Consider the following 9,023-nt stretch of genomic DNA (forward strand, 5'->3'; position numbering starts at 1 on the left):
TTGACAGTTGACAGAGACTTTTGGCAAAGTATTGTAGAGTATTTTGTTACTGTTAAGGAGAAAACCTGTATTGACACTAATCCTTGGGAACACATTGCTTCTCATCATTCATTTCCATCAAGCGTCCTGTTCTCCAAGGGAACTACCTTTGCAGAAACCATTATTCCAAGAAACTCAGTGTCCATTATAAGGAGAGGCTTGTCTTTCCCTGGGGACTGAATAAAATAAGAACAGCAAGGCACAGCCTGCCTCAATCAATGTTTGCCATTCCCCCTCATTCTGTTACAGGAGTGATAGGATGTGGACGGACAACTAACACTTCTCACAAGGTCAATATTGAATCGGGGATATCTCACAGGCCATTTTAAAATGTTTTAAATGCTGCTTGTTTTGCAGAAAGGTGTTGCCTATAGAATTTTAGTGGCTATAAACACACACAGGAAGGGGAAGCTAATTTGAATGTGCAAATGCAAATTTTCTGACTGCTAACGTTTGGAAAAACAAAACAAGAAAATCCACCCTCTTCAACTCATTTTGAAAGAACAGAATGACACGTTGCCTATAAATGTCGGTGTCTTTCAGAAAGGATCTTTTGTGTGTGTGGCATATTTGAAAAGCTCAGGATGTGAGAAATGAATTTATTTCAAATGTGTGTGCATTTTACTTGTCTCCTTAGCCTATGTGTACAATAGACTAAAAACTGCATGAGAAAGTGATGACGGAAAGGATGCAGATAAGGCAGAAGTGGAGGACTAAGGGAAGGAAACGTGGGAGGCATGGGTGTGGGCAGGCCTTGCCTGAACCCCCTTAATCCTTCAAGTGGAATACTCCACTGACCCTCTCCCCACAGCTGTGATGCATGGAGTGCACTGTGTGTGCCAATTTGTCCTCTTCCTGATCCCCCTACCCTTGGCATATAGAACATGCTACGGGCCAATTTGATCTATCTATCTATCTATCTATCTATCTATCTATCTATCTATCTATCTATCTATCTAAGGCATACCTGTGGCTAATCCTGTGTGTCGCAGGTCTCGTGAGAGTTCTCAAGCAGAAGCACCTGATTGGGCAGTGGAGATTCCATATGCAGATTGGGAGGAGGAGCTTGTGAGAGCAGAAGCACCATGGTGATTGGGCAGTGTGGATTCCATATGCAGATAGGGAGGAGGAGCCTGTGATGGTTAAGGTCAGTTGGAATGCAACTGTTACTGGTCAGAAGATGTTCTTGATTGTAGAGGAGGGGAATCTCTCTATATAAAAGGATAGTGGGCAGAGGTCTGCAAAGAGGGGGTTGTGAGGGAGGAAATAGCCCCTTCAGGAGAAGGAGGTTGCCGTTGTGTGAATTATATGAGGAAACAAGATGGACAAGATCTGTTAACTTAGGGAGGAAGAGAGAGAGAAAGAAGGGACGGGAAGAGAGACAGATGGGTCGAGCGAGTGGAGAGAAAGAGAGAAAAAGGAGGGAGGGGAAGAGAGAAAGAAGAAAGGGTGAGGGACAGGCTTGAGCCTGTCAGCAGCCTATGGGGAATGAGCAGCCATGGCGGCAGTGGCGGCAACAGCAGCAAGGAAGGGACCAGTCAACCACTGCTACTGTTTGGGGCTACCAGGGCTATTGGCAGAGGGAGGCAGGCAGTCAAGGGATGGGCCCAGGCCTGTCAGCGGCCTGAGGGGAATGAGTGGCCATGGCTGTGGCAGCAGCACGGAAGGGCCCAGTCAACCGCTGCTGCTGCTGCTGCTCCTTTGGGGAAGAGCAGGAGCAGGGTTTGGGTAAGGGTGGAGAGTTCTCTGGGAATAGTTGGCTGTAACTTGGCCAATATGTGCCAGCAACACTGCAGCTGCAATGAAGAGGGGTGAGGGGAATGGAGTAAAGGGATGGAGGAGGAGCAGCAGGAATGTGGCTCAGGTGAGGGTGGAGAGATCTCTGAGGTGAGGGGGGCTGTGGCAGGGGGTGAGGGGAGCAATCAAGTACTAGCGCGCAGATGCTTTGCGTGGGTTAAGCTAGTCTATAATATTTGTGTACTGCCCCAAATATCTCTGGGAGGTTTAAAACAACATAAAACAAATCAAGATAAAAACATTAAGACAATTAAAAACATCCAATAAAAATGTCTCATAAAAAAGCTTGGGTGAATAAATGCATCTTTAAAGACGTTTGAAAAGCTTTCTGAGATGGGGAGGCTCTTATTTTGACAGGAGAAACTCTCTTAAAGAGACTGGGCCTAAGCTGTTTAGGGCTTTATAGATTACTAGCTTATCCCGCACAGAGCATCTGCACGCTAGTACCTGATTGCTCCCCTCAATCAAAATTGTTTCGTGAGTTTCAACCCTGCACAATAAGCAACCCCACCTTATTGGGATCCAGTCTCAATTTGTTATCCCTCATCCAGCCCATCACTTCCTCCAAGCAGGCATTTAGGGAGATTATACATTTCCTTGATGACTCTGGCATGGAGAAATAGATTTGGGTATTGTAAGCATACTGATAACACCCTGTACCAAATATCCTGATGATCTCTCCCAGCAGGTTCATGTAGATGTTAGAGAGCATTGGAAGCAGTATGGAGCCTTGGGACGCCATATGAAAGTTCAAATTTTGAAGAAAAATGCTCTTCTAGCTTCACCATTTGGAATCTGCCCAAAAGGTAGGAGCAGAACCACTGCAATGCATTGCCTCCCACTCCCAGACCTCTCACATGGTCCTGAAGGATACTATTGTCTGTAGGATTGAAAGCCACTGAGAGAGCCAAAAGGACCAATAGAGTTATTCTCTCTGAGTGTGTCAATTCCCCATTGGAGATAATTTATCAGGCCAATCAAGGCAGTCTCTACCCCATAGCCCAACCGGAAATGAATTTGAAATGAGTCAAGATAATCAGTTTCTCCCAAGACTATCTGGAGCTAGGAGGCCACCAACCTCCAAATTCCTTTGCCCAGCCTTGGAAAGTTGGAGACAGGCCTATAATTGCTTAACTCTGAGGAATCCAATGTAGGCTTCTTCAGAATATGTCTAATAATTGCCTGCTTAAGACAGGAAGGCATCCTGCCCTCCCTCAGAGAAGATTTATAATATCTGCCAAGCTTCTACAACAATCCCTCTACCAGATAGTATAAGCCATCTTGGACAAGGGCCAAGAGGTCAGGAAGTAGGCTGCACCATTCCAAAAAGCTTGCCCAAATTCTCAGGAGTCATAAACTGAAACTGATCCAGCCTAATCGGATAAATGGAGTTGCTGGACACCTCTGCAGCAGTAGACTCTGTAGTGATCGTGGAGGCTGATTCTAACTTGGCGCAAATACGAGAGATTTTATCCACACAAAAACTCATTAAAACACCACAACATGTAAGTGATGGTTCCAAATTCTGATTCAAGTGACTAGGGGCATGTCATAGCCCTCTCAGAACCCTAGACAACTCCACTGGATGTAAGCTTGTGGATGCATGTGGGCCAAGGGCAGAGCCACAATGGCGTGGGGTGGGGCTCGAAGAACCCAGGCTGCCATGCTCCGAGGCCACACCTGGTGCTCCAGCCACACACCCTGCATCTGACTTCAGATGGAGGGAGTGTGGCCACATTAGCAAACAGGGCCAAGCACTGGCTGAAGCCTTTCAAAAACAGAACCATGGGGCAGGGAGAGGCACTACCAGCCACCTTGCAATTGTGGCACCAGCCAGAGTTTACTTGCAAATGGAGCACACAGCCCGGTTTGCTAATGTGGCTATGTGTCCTCGCTCTGCCACTGATGTGGGCAGAAAAGGATTGCTTCTTTGCTACATGTCTTGCTCGAGCAAAGGCATTCAAATGCGCTCTGTGTTGTAATCTGTTGGATTTGAGTTCCAGTTATCTACCTTGCTGCTTCCGCTCCTGTCGTTCTTCTATGTACCAAGGGGCCAATTTTGAAGTGGGTCGGAGAGGATGCTTAAGGATGATCCTTTGCTCTGGAACACAGTGAATGCACCCATGCTACCTTTGCTGCATGCACACATCATAAGCCAGGATGCCGACCACTGAGTCTCCGGATGTGTCCATGTTCTTATTGAGTGAATGTGCAGAACCAATACTATGCAGCCATGACTGAAGAAGGCAGAATCCTAAAACCCAGTTGCCAAGAAACTTCCTATAATGGAAGAGCAGACAGGTGGTATATGCCCTGTTGCCCAGAGCATGAGCACACCCTGTGTCCTGGGGCTCTCCTGTTAGGATGGATGGGCATGTTCTCCACCGCCTTTCTCAAGGTCCTACTCTTACCTTTCCCATCTGAAGTCACGCCTCATCCCTTCATCCCTGATCCTCTGTCTCTAAGGCAGGCCTGCTCAACTTAGGCCCTCCAGCTGTTTCTGGACTACAATTCCCATAATTCCCAGCCACAGTGGCCAATAGCTATGGATTATGGGAGTTGTAGGCCGACATCTGCAGGAGGACAGAAGTGGAGCATCCCTGCTCTAAGGGGAGGGAGTTATTCCCACCCTGAATCTACTACACTGCAGTAGATTTCTAATCTGCTATATATCCAGGATCCACCCTTCCAAGAGAAGCATTCCTGGTGTCTTGGCAATGGAGCTGCATCGTCATTCAACTGTTGTAGCTTCCCAGCTTGCATCCCTACAGCAATGGCTGCATTTTTTGTCCTGCAAGCTAACTGCTGCCTCTCAAGTAGCTGTGTTCCTCTCCCCTCTATGATGCTGGATGCCAAAGTTCAGAGTAGATCCCAGGCATGGATTTTCTTGGTTCCTTTATTCCTGGTGTTCCCAATCTGTGGTCCCCCAGATGTTGCTGAACTATAACTCCTATCATCCTGAGCCACAATTTTCAATTCATCTCTGATAAAATCATTTTGTTCCAGGTATTCTTAGCATGTCAAACATATGCAAAGATTTGATTAGATTTTTAAACTATATCCCACTTTCCCCCTGAAGTTGCAACCACAGCAGCTCTTAAAATAATGCAGATCCAAACACAGTATGATAATAATTGAATACACCATTCATGTTCGATAAAAACATCGGAGGCTCTGTGGGGGCATACCCGGAGCCCTTGGCAACTCCCCCAGTTCTTGGCAAGTTCCACCAGTGTGGTGTTGTTGTGCCAGAGGGCTACTAATTTCAAGCATTGCTCAGAATCTGGAAGCTCTCTGTGAGGGAGGAAATACAGCACTGATCCTCAGTGGCTTAACATATCTGTCCTCTGGCTGGGGGAGTTGTCTGTGTGCTCCATGCACATGCTTAAGAAGTCAGGATGTCAGTGAATCAGTAGTGGGTTCTGACAATATGGGAGGAGAGCAAGTCTTGTGGGAGCAAGCATGAATTGTCCCCTCTGCTAAGCAGGGTCCACCCTGGCTTACATTTGAATGGGAGACTACATGTGTGAGCTCAGTAAGGTATTTCCCATACATGATGGGGCCACTCTAGGAAGGGCATTTGCATGCTTGCATGCAGAAAGTACCACTTTCCCTCCCTGGCAATTCAAGATAGGGCTGAGAGAGACTCCTGCCTGCAACCTTGGAGAAGCCACTGCTGGTCTGGGTACTGAGCTAGGTGGACTAATGGTCTGACTCATTAGAAGGCAGCTTCCTATGTTCCTAACATGTTCCGTGAGTGGTCTACTCGTGTGAGCTGTGGCACATACTGGCTGCAAATGCACTGCATATCGTGGTTCTCCTGTGAAAAGAAAAACCACTCTGATTTTACATGAGTTGGCCTCTGAGTTATCATTGTGACTCAGATTTAATAATAGGGTGAGTATACATACCACAGGCAACGATGCTTCTGCCATACTACTTTCAACTCTCTGAAAAAGCTATTATCTATCTCCAGCTTGACAGTAAATCTCTTTTTTGCTGGTGAGTCTTTGTCTCCATATGCGAACCCTTCAAATTGCCCCCAATAACTCCACAGCATACCTCTAATTCAGCCATCCTCATTCCATCGCTTTTCAAACTTTTCATCATCAATATTCAAAGGTTGGCTGTAGGGAACAGATTTTGTTTCCTGCTTTCATTTTGCCAGCCTGCTTTTCTGGCTCTAGGAGTTGTTTATATGAAGTGGGACAGACCATCCTTTTTTCCTTCCTTCCTTCGTTGTCCAGGAATATCCTTGCTTATGAGAAAGATAAAAGAAGTAGCAGATTGCAGTCCAGTTGACATCTCTGTTATTGCAGTGGAGATTAGATTATTTGAGCATTTGGGTGATTCCACCACCTGCCTTAACAGAACAGCGTGATCAGTAAAATTGTCCCAAGCCCACAAGACCACATGCTGGAGCAGGAAGTACAGCCTAAAATATAAGCAGACATAGGCTGAAGACAAATAGAACCTATATATTTTAGGGCTGGCATTGACATTTTAGAACAGTGACATTCAAGACAAATTTCAGAGTTCCTTCCAAGAAGAAAGGATTATCCCCACACCAATGAAGACACAAGGCAATAGCTGAATGAAATGGGCCACATCATTATTAATTAATTAATGGCAATTATTATCAAAGAAGGGGCTTGGCCCTCTACCCCCCATTACAGTGTAGGATCTCAGCTCTAAGCTAATAGGCTGGCCCAGCTGCAAGTCCAGCTGCAAGTATGAGCATCAATACAGCCCTAAGACTGCTTGGTGCTCTCCTTAGCCAACCCAATCAGGTCAAGGTATGAGAAGGAAGCTTTACCTCCCTCACAAACCAGGCAGAATTTAAGGTTGGTAAAGCTTCCCCGCAAATGGAGGAGTCATAGAAACAGTGGAAGCTTCCTTGTTCAGAGTCAGACCACTGGTCCATATAGCCCAGCATTGTCTACACTGACTGGCAGCAGCTCTCCAAGGTTTCAGGAAGAAGTCTTTCCCAGGCCTACCTGGAGATGTCCGAGATTGAACCTGGGACCTTCTACATGCAAAGCAGATGCTCTACCACTGAGCTATGGCTGCATCCCAGCCATGGCTTCCTGGGCCAGACAGCCTCTAGGGAATGAGTAGAACACCTCCCTATGCCAAACATGGACCTTAGGATGCTCATTGTTAAAGTGGTCTACACATCCTCAGACCCACACTTTTCCTGCTCGTTGTGATCAGGAAGACCTATGTAACTAAGTATGATGTAGGCAAAACACACACACACGCACGCACACTAGGCCAGTTTTAAGCAGAAGTTGGAAATTCCTACCCAGCCCCCGCAAGGGATGAGCAGAGCAGCCCACATCTGCTCGAGGGCAGGAAGAAGGGATGCCACTCTAAAACTGAGCGAAGGCAGGCTTGCCTCACAACAACTGGCTTACTCCACCTGCCCAGACCCCTTAGCCAATCACTGCACCCTACCAGTTTTGTGCTCCCTTAAGGCCTGGTGGGGCAAATCTGGCATGATCAAGACATGCTTGGGTGAGTGGGAACATGTTCCATGAATGCATTTCTGCAAGGCAGGTGACATCTCTGAGGCAGTTTCTGCACCTCCCTAAACTTAGCACTGAACTTCAACACAAAGTGGAATTTGAAACGAATGGTGGGTTGCCTCCCAATATGAAGCATCTGAGAATTTTCAAGGGAAGCCGAACAAATTTCTATGAGACAATTGACATTTCTCAGGGGAGTTCTGCACATCCCTTATGTATTCATTCTGTTATTTATTTAGGCGACCTATATCCTGTGTCAGAGTTCGCTGAAGCTGAGATTCTGCTTACCACTGTCCCTTTGATGACCTGCTGCACTACACCAGCTTTAGAATCTCCAACCCCTATGGTGGCCTTGCTTGAGGCTTGCTATTCCCTTCTCTGCTGACAGCAAGGGCCGGTTCAGATAACACATGGCACTGCAGATCCAGTGGAATCTTGGTTCCATGATCAGGAATCTTGGCCCCACTCTCCAGTCTGAGTTCAGATCTACTGCAGTTTCACCGAATGCAGTCAGCAAGACTGCAGAGAGGTGGAGGAGCTGGCTCTGTGGGTTTCCTTATGTCCTGAAGGACAGCTCGTGCAGCCAATAGGAGCCAGAGCGAGGGAAAAGCTTCCTCCCTCAACTCCAGTTTGAGTCAAGGCAAACTCAAATCCCTGGATCAGATGTACTGGAGGCACCACCAAAATGCCATTATTGGCAGCGTAACTCAATATATACTGAATGTAACAAGTGCTGTTAGGGGAGGGAAAACGTGGCTCAATTTTTGTTTTAGGAACTCCAATTCCCATTTCAAACATTCCTGTTTGGGAACAGGAGGTGAAGGAAACTCCAGTTTATTGCTATGTCTGAACTGACCTGAAGATGATAAGAGGCTCACTGAAGCAGACCAAAACCTGCTTGGTGCTTGTGTGTTGTTCTGTGCCTGTTTGGTGTGACCTATGTTTGCTCCTGGCTTCTAATGACTGGTTTGCCTCTCTGGCTCCTGATTCGCTTCTCGGCATGGCCTCTGGTGTGACTACTGTGGTGTATGACTACTGACTTGACCTTCTGACTCCTGAATGTCTGCTAGGTGAACCTCTGATTCTTGGCTCATGGCTAGAGCTTCTGGTTCTTGTCCTTTTTGGCTACCAGCTTGTCTCCTTCTGCCCAATCCAGGACTTGGACTTGCATCTCCTCTTGCCTGCTGCCCATGGTCCAGCCCTGTGAGCCTGCTTTTCAGTGCAAACTCAGTCCCCAAGTCATCTTCGAAGTTAAAAACAGAACTATGCCCACAAAGTCAGTAAAACTATTCACAAGTACAATCAGGAAAAACCCCAAGAAACTATGGTAATTGAATTCAAAATTATTGAGATCCATATGCCCTTTGAAATAACTCTGTTGTTCCCCAGTGCCCAAAAGCTAATAAAGAGGAGAAAGAGGAGCCTCCTTGGGGAGTGAATTGCTTCAATTTGTTGCCACCACAGAGAAGACCCTAAAGCTATGCACATGACCAGGAGGAGGGGAGGGCGGGTGAGCAGGTGAGGGGAAGACTGTGCCAACCTTACCTCCCCCACCAACGATCTTTCGATGGTGGTGGGAAGCATGGACCATGCTCCCACACAGTTCATGCTGCTGCATGCTACATGGATCTCTGGAGGCCTGGATGATGCGCCCCGGCC

At 47.0% G+C, this 9,023-nt stretch overlaps 1 long non-coding RNA gene across 1 annotated transcript; it reads left to right on the plus strand.

Moving 5' to 3' along the window:
• Positions 1 to 1,202: 1,202 nt before the first annotated feature.
• LOC128328012 (uncharacterized) lies at positions 1,203 to 8,790 on the plus strand. The gene is made up of 3 exons (XR_008308945.1): positions 1,203 to 1,275; positions 2,522 to 2,642; positions 7,604 to 8,790. It is a non-coding gene; the product is annotated as an uncharacterized LOC128328012 (long non-coding RNA).
• Positions 8,791 to 9,023: the final 233 nt, after the last annotated feature.

Source organism: Hemicordylus capensis, chromosome 5, assembly GCF_027244095.1.
Source record: "Hemicordylus capensis ecotype Gifberg chromosome 5, rHemCap1.1.pri, whole genome shotgun sequence".
Classification (NCBI taxonomy): Eukaryota; Metazoa; Chordata; class Lepidosauria; order Squamata; family Cordylidae; genus Hemicordylus; species Hemicordylus capensis.